Source organism: Anomaloglossus baeobatrachus, chromosome 9 (genome assembly GCF_048569485.1).
Source record: "Anomaloglossus baeobatrachus isolate aAnoBae1 chromosome 9, aAnoBae1.hap1, whole genome shotgun sequence".
Lineage (NCBI taxonomy): Eukaryota > Metazoa > Chordata > Amphibia > Anura > Aromobatidae > Anomaloglossus > Anomaloglossus baeobatrachus.
Window position 1 is genome coordinate 162,476,891 of NC_134361.1, and position 14,778 is coordinate 162,491,668.

The 14,778-nt window shown below is 46.0% G+C and overlaps 2 non-coding genes and 1 pseudogene across 2 annotated transcripts; all 3 read left to right on the forward strand.

Annotated features, from left to right (window-relative positions):
* The first annotated feature begins 5,958 nt into the window (after positions 1-5,958).
* On the forward strand, positions 5,959-6,142 carry LOC142253363 (U2 spliceosomal RNA). Its single transcript, XR_012726662.1, has one exon. It is a non-coding gene; the product is annotated as a U2 spliceosomal RNA (small nuclear RNA).
* A 6,541-nt stretch (positions 6,143-12,683) lies between these two features.
* Positions 12,684-12,892, forward strand: LOC142253408 (U2 spliceosomal RNA; annotated as a pseudogene).
* A 1,410-nt stretch (positions 12,893-14,302) lies between these two features.
* LOC142252890 (U2 spliceosomal RNA) lies at positions 14,303-14,493 on the forward strand. The gene has a single exon (XR_012726253.1). It is a non-coding gene; the product is annotated as a U2 spliceosomal RNA (small nuclear RNA).
* The last annotated feature ends 285 nt before the right edge of the window (positions 14,494-14,778 follow it).

A 14,778-nucleotide genomic window follows, 5' to 3' on the forward strand; every position in this document is an offset into this window, starting at 1 on the left:
CTGGTGCAATACCCTACTTGCGGAGGGACTACTATACTAGCTGGTAATACCATCAGCCCCCAGTAGAGACATTCAGTAGCGGCGGCTCCGTACATTTAGCTGCAACACCGCAAGTGGCGTCACGAATAACTTTATTCACAAATCCCCTGTAAATACCCCCATTAAATATCCCCATTACAAAAAGACCTACACTGCGCGGAACTGAGTACCCCATATCCCTAAGTGCTACAGTATAGGTTTGTATCTCTCTTTGATGGGTGGATGATTACCTGTGGGTATGTGATGTTGTACCCCTTTTATCCTCCCAAAGTCTAGTGGATGCTTACTGAAAACTTGTTCGTATTCCTGTACTACCTGGTGGACTCTATGTTTCTGATATAAAGGGGTGGAATCAGTACCTACATGCAGTTCCTGACACCAACCTTCTAATTGGTCTTGGGGACAGTCATCTTTTGCCTGTTCTGGTGGGGACTGGGGTTCCACTGCCTGGATAGACTCTTCCGTGACAGTGAACAATTTGGCAATGGTGGCATACTTGGGCAATTTGGTTTCCTCCTCCCCATAGTTTAACACTTGTACGGGCACTCTCCCTTTGTGAACATCAACTACCCCCGCAGCTGTCAGGACCGTGGGCCAATCTTCAGAGTGAATGGGTTCTACCACTGCCTGGTAATCTTGCCCATTGAGGCCTATGGCCGCCCGACACCATATCATCATTTCACTTTGCGGGGGTATCACAATAGGGCCAGCATCTATTACCCGTATGCTGTCAATTTCCCCATCAGATAGGTTTACCTATTGTCTCTGCAGGAGGGCTCTGATTTCTCTATGCAGAACCCTCTGCTGCAAAGCACCTGCAGTTTCGGCAATCTGTTGGAGTAAAAACAACTCTTCCCCCAAATAATTTTCCATGACATTTGTTCCCAAAATCATCATTGGATTTTTATCACTGGCATCATTTTCCACTACAATCAGTCCTTGGTTCTTTAACTCCACCCTCCCCACTTTTATGGTCACCTCCTTAAACCCAATCTGAGCCACTAGTAACCCATTGACAGTATAAATAGTGAGACCCGCATCTGGACGGGTGAGTTCAGCATCTGACCAGAACCTTTTATACAGTACATACGGGATGTTTGTTACCTGCCAGTCGGTGTCCAACAATGTAGAAGTGGGGATTCCGTCCAGGGTAATGGACAGAATAGGTCATCCTCTTACATACCGGTCACGCCAATCAGATGGGCCTTGTCGTCTTATTCCTGGGGATTGTCCCTTGGCCCCAGGGGTTGCCAGTTTAAAGGACACCTTCTTGCGAAGTGGCCAGCTTTGTGGCACCTACAGCAGATGAGTTGCCCAAACGAATCGTAGCGATTGCTGCTCCTTCCTCTGGACGTTGGGATCCTTCCTCCTCGCATCCATGGGACGTCCTCAGGGCAGTCGGCTAGCTGAATCTTCTGAGCCACTTTGGATTCTGGTTGGCTGGAGCTGCTTCACTTTCAGGATCATAGCGACATCCTTGCTCAGCTGCTGCACCTGGAAACACAAGTCATTTGGAGCACCAGGGGGCACTGCCTGGGTTTTAGCCTCTGACACCGTTAAGGAAGGGGGCTCCACCCGCAGGGGTAAGGTGCTGGCTTGCCAGGACTGAGGGACAGAGTCTGTAGTCTCAGGGGATTACAGTGCTTTTATGGCTCGGTCGTTTAAAACAACAAAGTCCACATTTGGGTGTTCCAGGGCCCACAGACGCAGCTGCTTGCGGTCCTCCACTGATCGTAACCCCTGCAAGAACTGTTCAATCATTATCTTGTTCCGTTTCGGATCACCGATGGGGTCTACATGCCTCAATGTCTGCAGCGCTGCTTGCAATCTTAGGGCATAGTCTCCGATACTGTTCTGGGACCGCTGCCTACAGTTATAAAATCCCATTCTCAGCTCTGCCTCTGTACGGGTTTCAAAAGCAACTTTGAGCTTTTCGAAGATGGTGTTCACTGAGCCCCGATTGTCATCTGACTAGGTTTCCACATCCAACTCTGCTGCACCCATTAACTGTCCCAACACCACAGATGTTCTTTGCTGGTCATCGCATTCATGTCCAATACAGTGCAGATTTTCTTTTTAAATCCCAGTAAGGTGTCCAGTTTGCCATCATATTGGGGCAGCCACGCGGCTCCCGGGACATATGGCAGGGTGATCGGCATGATCGGTGCCACCGCTTTAGCTCCAGGCGCGGCCGCTTGTGCTACCGGAGCAGGTCCCGCTGCACTCCCGTCACTCGGCGCTACCGAGGAAGGCCCCGCTGCACTCCCATCGTCCGGTGCCTGCATTTTTCCCATCCCCCTTGGTTATTCTAACCAAACTCGCGGGAACTGGAGCACTTCGGGAGCTTCCGGGTCAGGGCACTGCCTCCTTCCGCCCGTGCTTGCAGGAGTTGTTGGCGGGATCCCCTTTCGCGCCTTTTTCACCACAGTGATGGCGCAGTTGTTTTTTTACAAAAATAAAACGGCGGTAGTTTGCACACAAATACAGTCCATAAGGCACACGTCACCTGTGTTAACAGGTCCAGTCCATATCTTGTTCGTGACGCCAGGAAAAGCTGTGTTGACCAGGGCTATGGGGTACTCAGTCCCGAGCCGTATATGTACGGGGATGCTGTGTCACGGTTGTATAATGGCCAATGCCCAGTTCTGTGAGCCTGGGGATGCTTTTTCATGGGGAATATATACAGGGGAGTGAAAGAGTTTGTATTGTGACGCCACTTGCAGGTTGCGGTTATGGTGATGGAACAGCCGCTGCACAGTTTGTTACCTCTGGGGCTGATAGTGGTGGCAGCCTGGATGGTAGGCCCTCCGCAAGTAGGGCTGGGCCCCAAGGAATGAATGGAGGTGTCCGTCACAGAAAGAAGGGAGACCACACGATGGGGATGCAGTGCAACTTCTGTTTACTCACAGTTTGGTGGAGCTGTGGCGCTTAGGATGGCTGGTTCAGACCCATGGTCCCCTTTGTCCCAGTGCCAGTGTGGTGACCTGGTAGTCTCTTTTCCCGGCACCTCTCGCTTGTTGGTGGAACCCCGTAGCCTGGAGCGTTTGTGAGTCCCTTACTGTCTTTTGGCAGTCTCTCGTCCTTACGGCGGGCAGTGCGAACCCTGTAGGGTCTGTGTTCTGTTCCGGTCCCTGGCTCAACCTTTACTGCTGGCCCCCGGATTCTTGGATCAGTGAGTTCCGTGAAGGTCCCCTCACTGTGCAGGTATTTGATGGGGAATTTAGATTGTGAGCCCCAGTGGGGACATACGTCTAGTCGTATAGAAGTAGGTAAAATAGATCTATACTCTCCAGGGTACGAGGATTATGTGCAGTGATCCCAACACTTACACACTTTCACTACTGATGAGCAGACCCACAGATAACCGGGATTGGTGGCTTCTACCGGGTTTGAAAAAAAAGAAAACAAAGAAAAAAACAGATTCCAGTCTGGAATTGAGTAAAGTTCCGGGATGGTCATATCTAATCAATGTTAAAATCCTGGGTTGCTGCAGGCTGCTATTTTTAGGTTGAGGAGGCCGCCAAATACCCATGGGTCTCCCCAGTCTGAGAATACCAGCCCCCAGCTGTCAGCTTTATCATGGCTGGGTATCAAAATTGGAGGGAACCACAGGCCATTTTTTTTTAATTATTTAAAAAAGAAAAGCCACATGCGGTCCCTCTTATTTTAATACACAGCCAAGATAAGTACATGGCTGGGGGCTGCAGCCATATGCTTTATCTATGGGGGGACCCTACGCCAATTTTTTTATTTATTTTTACCAATATAGACACATACACAGCGTCTGTCATTAAAAGCAGTCACGCATTGTCATACAGGTTGGGGGTGCTGTCTGACTGCAACTAATAAGTGACACTGGGGCTGCCGGTTGGCGGGGGAAGCAGTGCATGTGTATTAAGGATAATGAGCAGCCCTGGAAGTAGTGTTAGAGTCGCGCAGAAGACTGGTAAGTATAACACGCTTACTTTACCCTTTTTGTTATTTATTTTGCTTTATTTTTTATCTATTACCCGAGTTGCCGGACACAGTTAGGTACCCAAAGTTTGCTTAGAACTCCTGGCCCGGGGTTGCTGCATGGGTACTTTTGAACCCGCGTGGATCCAGACTTTAACAGTCTGGGTCCGCCCATCACTAGTCTTGACTAGAGATGAGCGATGTTCGAGGTTCGGCAATTTCATGTTCGAGTGATTTTGGGTAGGTGTTCAAGTTGTTCGACAAACTCGAACAATTTGCTAAAAGTTCGGTAGTTCGAGTTACGTTCGAGAACGGTTTGATCACCAAAAAGCATACCTAGTTATTAGCTGGCTTTTCACTGTGAAAGTGTGAGTCACTGTGAATCATGATATTCTCAAAATTCAGCGTATAGTGTGCGGGGGGACGGGGTTTAGATCAGTGCTGCTGCTGAGTGCTGAAAGAATGCCGATCGACATTTTTTTTTTCCTAACCGCGCGTACAGTGGGGCGGGCCAGGCTGTCAGCAAATCACAGACACACACACAGCAAAGTGGATTTTTGCCAGACAAGCAAGGGCATGTGTCATAGGCTGTGCATGTCAAATGTCCTTGCCCTATAAAGCCTGCTTTACACCTTTCAATTAAGCATACGATATCGTATGCGATGTGACACGCCCCCATCGTATGTGCGGCATGTTCAATTTGCTGATCGTGTCGCACAATCGATTAAAAGTTGTCACACGTACTTACCCCTCCATACGACCTCGATGTGGGCAGCGAACATCCACTTCCTGGAGTGGGAGGGACGTTCGGCGTCACACCGACGTCACACGGCAGCCGGCCAATAGAAGCGGAAAGGCGGAGATGAGCGGGACGTAAATATCCCGCCCACTTCCTTCCTTTCGCATAGCCGGCGGGACGCAGGTAAGATCTGTTCACCGTTCCCGGGGTGTCACACACTGCGATGTGTGCTGCCTCGGGAGCATTGAACTACCCGACGTGCAATTTTTAGGAAATGAACGACGTGTATGCGATAAACGGTTTTACGTTCAATCGCAGTCGCACGTAGCTGTCACACGCTACAACACCACTAACGATGCCGGATGTGTGTCACTTACGACGTGACCCCGCCGAGACATCATTAGATATGTTGTAGCATGTAAAGCCCGCTTAAGACACGGCCATTTTCCCCGTCGCCGCCATTATCTCTCTGCTGCGGGTGGGTGACAGTTACCGCTCCTGCTCCCGCTACTGCTGTGTGCGCTATAGACATACAGTGCAAGCTACATAGTGCTTTAGGGATTAGGGACTACTTGTAATTTCAGCCCTTTTCAGGGCTGCATTACAGTTGTTCATAGGCATTGTTGCTAGGCAGGTCCGTGCCAATGCTGTGCAGGGCTTTATATAACAGCGGCTGGCTACATCAGCTCAGGCAATTCCTTGGTGCATTTTTTCATTGGCAGGGATAGAAAGTGAGGCTTCCTTTGCTGTCCAGCTACCTACCGCACCTGTGTATTCGACACACCTGCCCATTTTTGCTACGCAATTTTAATAGCAAACAGTGCTGACACTTAGTGGCATACTAAAAGTGTCTGGGATACTAAGTTAGTGTTCCTTTGCTGTCCGGCTACCTACAGCACCTGTGCATTCTACACACCTGCCCATTTTTGCTACGCAATTTTCATTGGAAACAGTGCTGACACTTTTAGTGGCATACTAAAAGTGTCTGGGATACTAAGCTAGTGTGCCTTTGCTGTCCAGCTACCTACAGCACCTGTGCATTCTACACACCTGCCCATTTTTGCTACGCAATTTTCACTGCAAACAGTGCTGACACTTGTAGTGGCATACTAAAAGTATACTTAACAAAAGAACCCTAGGGTAAGACTACCTGGGTATATACATGAAAATACGCTATAGAAAATCATCAACAATTCAGAATAAATTCAAAATATTTTTATTGTGACATATTTTTATTCAGAGAAACACACCACAGTATCTGTTCTTATCAGTTTAATATCTGATACGTCCCCTATCTGGGGACCATATATTAAATGGATTTTTAGAAAAGGGAGATGGAAAAAGAGTTTGCTCTGTCCACTCCACGCATTGACCTGGTATTGCAGTACCTCCAGGACCGGTGCACCCCTTCTTAACCCAGTTTCCAAAAGCAGAACTCAATTCACCTGATTCATATTAGCCCGATTAATGAATTGAAAGAAAGCATACAACTTCATATGCACCTCAATTTGGCCCATTCACTTTTCACACTTCCTCCTTTTGTTTTTTATCTTTCACACTTTTTACTTGCTTTATTCATCCAAATAGCAAACTCATCACTGCTCAACTTGACCAACTCTGCTATGTCCCGTGCAGTATCTTGTTCTCAGTCTAATCTAGATCATGTGCAATTGAATGGAATAGATCCCTTTTGGACAAAGTGGATTCAGCTGCTGCTGCTGCTGCTGCTGCAGTGACCACAGGTGTGAGAAGATCTAGAATTGGCATCTGGTGCTATCTCTCTGCTTCCACTCCAAATAAAGTTACCTGTTTATTCCTATCATGCATTGTTTTTTGGGGTTTTCTTTGAGCAATGATGATGTCTTTAGTGGTCTGTTGGCTCCCCCTCCTGGAGGAAGAGTTTGCTTGCTTTTGGACATTCTAAAAGAGAGGTCATGATAGACATTTAGCTTCTGAGCCCAATTGGGGACGGTCATGGGTGATGAATGTTTTGCAACCTGCTGCGAAGCCTGATACTGCAATATAAGGAACGTCAAATACTAAGAATGGGCGGCCTATGAAAGAATTAGTACTTTCATTAAGTATACTTAAACGGCTAATTGGGAATAGACAAACTGTAAAAAGCCCTCTGAGAAAGCCCCTCTCTAACCTTTGTTAGTAAGCTTTTCTGTAGTCTGCCTGTTGATGTATTTTCCGTTTGAACAGTGCACAACATGAAGAGACGGAACACTGGCGGCTTGTCACAATGCCCCCCGCTGACATCACAATAGCGCTGCTGCCTAGAAAGCTAGATGCGCAGCAGAAGTTGCTCTTTGGGTGGGATGGTGGGCTAGTGGAAGGAGGAAGCAAGCTTTTTTTTTTTTTTCCCCGGGTGGTAGGGGGATGACAGGAGAAGGGATGCGGGTGGTGAGACGGGTACAGAGGGCAGGGTTTGGGGCTGGGAAGGGAAAAGATTAGGGTTTGGGGATGATGAAAGGGCTTTCTACGGGTAAGGATGGCAAAGGGTGGCAGTGACGGAAAGTCAGGCAACCTGTCCTGTCCGTCTTTTTGTATCCTGAATTGGAAAGACTGCAAGTGGGAGGGGAGGTGCTTGTGCCCAAAAGGAGGAGTTATTCAGATTCATTGCAGTGGGCGGCGGCTGCAAAACGCACCATTCTTCTTGTTTTTGCTCTGCAAAGCAGCCTTTTCAAGGGTTGGCTTGGGTGACAAAATGTCTTCTGTAGGCGTGGGTTTGTCTCCCTCTCACTCTCGCTCCCTAAGATGTGTCCGGCATAGGCCAGGGTGCCACTCGAGGCCCAAACCAATTCTGGTTATCGCTTCTCGGCCTTTTGGCTAAGATCAAGTGTCTTGCCAGAAGGTTCCCAATTGCTACCCTTGGCCTTTTAGCTTAAATGGCTACATGCTGCTATTGGGGGTAGTGAGCAGGAAACGAGAAGGCGACGCCTTTTGGCTAGGATCGTGTGTCTTAGCAGGAGGTCCTCAATTGCTACCCTTGGCCTTGTAGCTTAAATGGCTACATGCTGCTATTGGGGGTAGTGAGCGAGGCTGTTAACCCTTGGTGATCCAGGAGGTGTTTTGAAGATGGGCGCCACCGTCCGTTTTGCTGGGACCGGGGATACCCGGGTCCGTTTTGGTTTCCGTATTGATGTCGCAGAGGAAAAGTTGCAGCATTTCCATCTGGAATACTTGGTGAACAAAGTTCTATATGACATCCTGGATGTGAAGAAGAATGAGATCGTTTGTCTTCAGGAGTTCAGACGAAGTGGACGGTATGTGCTTGTCCTTTTCCATATTGGCGCTTGCCAGAATCTTTATCGGTCCTTGTTAATGAATACTACGAACTCTTTGCTGAGTGGACTTGACTTTACCCTGCTTTATTCTAAGGGCGATGTTCCTTTAGTGGTGTTTATGCACAACCCTTTTGTTAATGTGGCAGAAATCACAGACTTCCTGATGAAGCATTGCAGCTATGTTCAGTACTCACACAAAATTACCAACAAGGAGGGACTCTGGACAGGCAAGCATAAATATTTTGTGCGTTTTGGGGTGGACCCTCAGGGCCCTGGGGGTTTCCGCCACCCTCCCTCTACTTTTCATATTGGGAAAGATTCTGGTTACCTGTTCTATCCAGATGCCCCTTATTTTTGCCGGAAATGTAATGTTTTTGGTCACACTCAGGATAAGTGTCCTTATGAAGCAACCTGTAGGAAATGTAACCAGGTGGGGCACATGGCTAGGGATTGCAGCAACCCCATTGTTTGCAATGCTTGTGGAGAAGTCGGGCATGCCTATCGGGACTGCAGGAACCGCACTAAGACCAGGCTATACGCTCAGGTGGTCGCAGCGGCCCCTGTAGCTCCTGTTAAGGCTGCACCAGCTGCTAGTCACCCTGTTGCTGTTTCTGCTAATGACCCTGTTCTTCTCCCTGTTACTACTGCTCAGGATTTGGATAAAGCTCCTGCAGTCTCTCCATGTCCACCTGATCAAGGAATGGAGGTCTCCGAGCTGGAAGCTGATCTCCCTTGTCACTCTGCTGCCTGTGGCGAGGGGGAAATCGAGGAGGATTTGGGCAAGTCCCCTGCGCTGTCATGGGGTACAACAAAGTCTCTGGTGAGCAAAGATGGTAGTCCAGCTGGGCAGGGGGATTTTTCTGCTTCAGCTGCAGTCAGGTCATCGGAGGAGGGGGAGTTTATGGCTGCTAAGAAATTAAAGCTTGCAGACAAGGGGTGGAGCACTGTCAGTACTGCAAGTGCAAGCCCTTTGAGTGATCGGGTCTACCCTGACATTAGCTTTTCACCTGGAGTTGATGATTTTTTTGGGGAGGTTGCAGACACTCACTGCTTTGTGTCTCCCTGCCAGCCTCCAGAAGGAGAAGGTTGAGGCAAAGATGGCCAGCTTACGGTTACCTGGTTAAACTAGTAAGAACATGGCTCCCAAAACTACATGTAATGTCCTATCCTTGAATGTGAGACAAATTAAATCCAGAGGAAGAAGAGCTACTATCCTCAAATATGTTTCTAAAATAGGTGCAGATATCTTTTGTTTGCAGGAGTGCGGACTGTTTGATGCTCCTACGGATCAAGATTGGCCTCATGGACAACACATTTGGTCTGGTTCGTCTGTAAATAAAAATGATGGTGTGGGGATTCTGTTGGGTAACAAGGACTTTTCTTTTGATAGTTATACAGTAGTGGAGGTGGGGAGATGTATCATTGCAATTATTAACTATAGAGGGTGGCGGGTTAGGATTGTTAATGTATATTGTCCTACGAGAAAAGAAGATCGTTTAGCTCTGTTAGAGAAAGTTGGTTTATTTTTGCCAGGAAAAATGCCTACTATTTTTGTTGGGGATTTTAATTGTACGACGGAAGGTAATATGGATGTAACCGGGAAAAAGCTGTTACATATCATTTCTGATTTTTCTTTCTCAGATGCCGCTGTTTTAAAGCTGGGCAATCCACCACCACCTACGTACAAGGCGGACAGAGGAGGTATAGAATCACGGATTGACCGTATGTTTTTTTCTAAAAATATTGAGTGTGTAAGGTTTGAACAGTGTGCGGTTCCTTTTTCGGACCACGAATGTTTGAAGGGTGTGTTCAGAGGGGATGGTGGACCTGTAAAGAGGGGTGCTGTATGGAAGTTAAATGTGAGATTGCTAGAGGATGCAAAAGTGATGAAAGAGTTTAAAGAAGAGTACCGAAGATGGGGGTACTACAAAAACAGGTTTGCAAGTGTGTTAGAGTGGTGGGATTGGGTTAAAGGGGAGATTAAAACTTTTTTCAGGAAATGGGGCTACAAAAAAGCTACCATGTATCGTAATAAATTTAAAGATGTGAATACTCGGATTGATTGGTTACAGAAGTGTAGTAGGTCTGGGATTGATGTAAGTGATTCGTTGGTGGAGGCAAAAAATGAGTTGAAATGTCTGATTGAGAAAAAGGGTAAGGAAATTATCTATAGGACGAAAGTTGAACATTTGGATAAGAATGAGAAATGTACCAGATATTTCTTTAAAAAAATGAATGGGAAGAAAGTAGATATGGATGTGATTGTGGATGAGAATGATGTTCCTGTGACTGGTGAAAGTGTGATTGACGAGGTGAAAGCCTTTTACAGCAGACTGTATGGAGAGAAGTGGATTGATTCTGGTCTAATGACTGAAGTGTTGGCTAGCATGGAGTGTAGACTAGGCAAAGATGAGTGTGAGGATTTGTGTGATGAGGTGGTTCTGGATGAAGTGAGAAAGGTTGTGTTTAGTGCACAAAAGAATAAAACTCCTGGAAAGGATGGCTTGCCAATTGAACTATATGTGAAAGCATGGGAGTGTATGGGCACGGATCTGACGGAGATATGTAAGTATATGTGGGAAACTGGTATGCTGTGTGACTCTATGAAAGAAGGGGTAGTGGTACTTATCCATAAGAAGGGGGAAAAGAGTAAATTGGGGAATTGGAGGCCTATTACGCTTCTGAATTCTGATTATAAGGTTTTCAGTAAACTCTTAGCTAATCGTATGCGTGAAGTGCTTGGGAAGGTTGTAAAAGATGATCAAGTGTGTGCTGTGCCTGGAAGGAGCATCAGTGATAACTTGTTGTTGTTGAGGGATGTTATTGGTGACTGTAAGACTAGAAAGCAGAAGTGCATGTTGTTGGCTCTTGATTTTGAGAAAGCGTTTGATAGGGTGTCGCATGTTTTTATGTTTGAGGTCTTGAATAGTATGGGTTTTCCTAAGAAGTTCTTGGATGGTGTGAGATGTCTGTATGGTGGTGTGACAAGTGAATTCTTAGTGAATGGATGTTTGAGTGGGAAAGTACAGATCAAGTCAGGTGTCCGTCAGGGGTGTCCAATGTCCCCTGTTTTATTTGTCAGTGTGATTGAGCCTTTGTTATGTATGATCAGGCGTGAGAAACTGATAAGAGGGATGTTAATACCTGGTAGTGGCGGTAAGAATGTGAAGGTGCTTGGCTATATGGATGATGTAGTGATAGTGAGTGAGAGTATTGCGTCTATGACTAGAGTAAAGCTGTTGTTGGATTTCTTCTGTGGCGCGTCTGCTTTTAAAGTCAACTGGAATAAATGTTGTTTTAAGTGTTTTGGTGATAGTAGTGTTAAGATGGACGGAGTGACAAGTGTGGATGGTCCAATCAAAGTGCTGGGTGTGTTGTTTAATGATGATCTGAGAGGTACGGAGAGTTGGGAAGAATGTGGATTGCGGATTGAGAGGAAACTGAATTTCTGGAGAATGCGTGATCTGACATTGAATGGTAAAGTTTTGATTATTAAGGCCGTGGTGCTGCCGATTCTCCTTTATATCTCTGGGGTCTTCCCGTCCCCATATAAAAAGATAAAAAGAGTAGAGAAACTGATTTTTACCTTTTTTTGGGGGAGCAAAATGGAAAAATTAAAAAGAGAGCATTTATACAAGGCCTGTCATTATGGGGGTTTAAACTTTCCAAATATTGAAATCTTTCTTAGTCTTCATTATATTAAGACGGTAGTAATCCTAATGGGACAGAACAATAAAGGGGCCTACATGGTGAGGTATATGGCGGGCTGGATGCTGTATGGCTTGTGTTGGGTAAAAAGGGATTCGCGTGTGCCTGTGTCGTTCAAGTGTCCAGTCTGGTACGACATAATTGAGAGGTTTATTAGAAAAAATGATTTGCTGGCTGTACCTATGAGTGAGTTCAGAGCAGCGAAGAGAGTGATGAAAAGGATGAGAGCGAATGAGGTAGAATGTAATATTAATGATTTGAGAGGGAATGATGTGTCAGATGCATGGAAGAAACTGAGTACACCGGGTATGTCTAATAAGCAGAGGGATGTTGTGTGGTTGGCATTACATGATATATTACCTGTGAGAGATGTGCAGAAGAGAAGGGACCTGATTAGAACGGATGTGTGCCCACGGGAGGGATGTGGTGCCCGTGAGACCGTGAGACATGTCATGTGGGACTGTGATTACGCCTATAGTGTGTGGAAATGTGTAGGAGGCCTGTGTAAGGGGCTGGCTGGTGTGAACCATATTAATTGGAGGGTGGCTATGTTTGGCATTGGTGCATGTGGGAGTGTTAAAGAGAGGATTTTGTGGCTTATCATGGCTTGTGTGATGGAAAGCTTATGGGATGTCAGAAATTTGGGACTTTTTAAAAGGAAGGTGGTTCCTATTAACGACTGTGTAAGATTAATTCTTTCCAGACTTTATGTTATTTACCAATGGGATAAGAGTAGAGGTGGTGGTGGATTGGACGCTGAAGGCATATGGAAGGTTTTAAAGTGGCATTATTTGGTGAAGTATCAATAAGAGGTAAATTCTCTGTTTTTCAGTATTTTCTGTTTTTTTGTGATACTTTCTTTGGATATGTACTGCAATACTTTTTGGAAAATTAAAAAAAAGAATATAACCATTGTGATGAGTTTGGATAAACAGCAAAGTTGTAAACTTGATATTGTTGTTTTTAACTAACCTGAATGGTTTTAAAAAAAAAAAAAAAAAAAAAAAAATCTGTTCTTATCAGTTTAATATCTGATACGTCCCCTATCTGGGGACCATATATTAAATGGATTTTTAGAACAGGGAGATGGAAAAAGAGCTTGCTCTGTCCACTCCACGCATTGACCTGGTATTGCAGTACTTCCAGGACCGGTGCACCCCTTCTTAACCCAGTTTCCAAAAGCAGAACTCAATTCACCTGATTCATATTAGCCCGATTAATGAATTGAAAGAAAGCATACAACTTCATATGCACCTCAATTTGGCCCATTCACTTTTCACACTTCCTCCTTTTGTTTTTTATCTTTCACACTTTTTACTTGCTTTATTCATCCAAATAGCAAACTCATCACCGCTCAACTTGACCAACTCTGCTATGTCCCGTGCAGTATCTTGTTCTCATTCTAATCTAGATCATGTGCAATTGAATGGAATAGATCCCTTTTGGACAAAGTGGATTCAGCTGCTGCTGCTGCTGCTGCTGCTGCAGTGACCACAGGTGTGAGAAGATCTAGAATTGGCATCTGGTGCTATCTCTCTGCTTCCACTCCAAATAAAGTTACCTGTTTATTCCTATCATGCATTGTTTTTTGGGGTTTTCTTTGAGCAATGATGATGTCTTTAGTGGTCTGTTGGCTCCCCCTCCTGGAGGAAGAGTTTGCTTGCTTTTGGACATTCTAAAAGAGAGGTCATGATAGACATTTAGCTTCTGAGCCCAATTGGGGACGGTCATGGGTGATGAATGTTTTGCAACCTGCTGCGAAGCCTGATACTGCAATATAAGGAACGTCAAATACTAAGAATGGGCGGCCTATGAAAGAATTAGTACTTTCATTAAGTATACTTAAACGGCTAATTGGGAATAGACAAACTGTAAAAAGCCCTCTGAGAAAGTCCCTCTCTAACCTTTGTTAGTAAGCTTTTCTGTAGTCTGCCTGTTGATGTATTTTCCGTTTGAACAGTGCACAACATGAAGAGACGGAACACTGGCGGCTTGTCACAATGCCCCCCGCTGACATCACAATAGCGCTGCTGCCTAGAAAGCTAGCTGCGCAGCAGAAGTTGCTCTTTGGGTGGGATGGTGGGCTAGTGGAAGGAGGGGCAAGCTTTTTTTTTTTTTTTTCCCGGGTGGTAGGGGGATGACAGGAGAAGGGATGCGGGTGGTGAGACGGGTACAGAGGGCAGGGTTTGGGGCTGGGAAGGGAAGGGAAAAGATTAGGGTTTGGCAATGATGAAAGGGCTTTCTACGGGTAAGGATGGCAAAGGGTGGCAGTGACGGAAAGTCAGGCAACCTGTCCTGTCCGTCTTTTTGTATCCTGAATTGGAAAGACTGCAAGGTGGAGGGGAGGTGCTTGTGCCCAAAAGGAGGAGTTATTCAGATTCATTGCAGTGGGCGGCGGCTGCAAAACGCACCATTCTTCTTGTTTTTGCTCTGCAAAGCAGCCTTTTCAAGGGTTGGCTTGGGTGACAAAATGTCTTCTGTAGGCGTGGGTTTGTCTCCCTCTCACTCTCGCTCCCTAAGATGTGTCCGGCATAGGCCAGGGTGCCACTCGAGGCCCAAACCAATTCTGGTTATCGCTTCTCGGCCGTTTGGCTAAGATCAAGTGTAGTATCTGTTCTTATCAGTTTAATATCTGATACGTCCCCTATCTGGGGACCATATATTAAATGGATTTTTAGAACAGGGAGATGGAAAAAGAGCTTGCTCTGTCCACTCCACGCATTGACCTGGTATTGCAGTACCTCCAGGACCGGTGCACCCCTTCTTAACCCAGTTTCCAAAAGCAGAACTCAATTCACCTGATTCATATTAGCCCGATTAATGAATTGAAAGAAAGCATACAACTTCATATGCACCTCAATTTGGCCCATTCACTTTTCACACTTCCTCCTTTTGTTTTTTATCTTTCACACTTTTTACTTGCTTTATTCATCCAAATAGCAAACTCATCACCGCTCAACTTGACCAACTCTGCTATGTCCCGTGCAGTATCTTGTTCTCAGTCTAATCTAGATCATGTGCAATTGAATGGAATAGATTCCTTTTGGA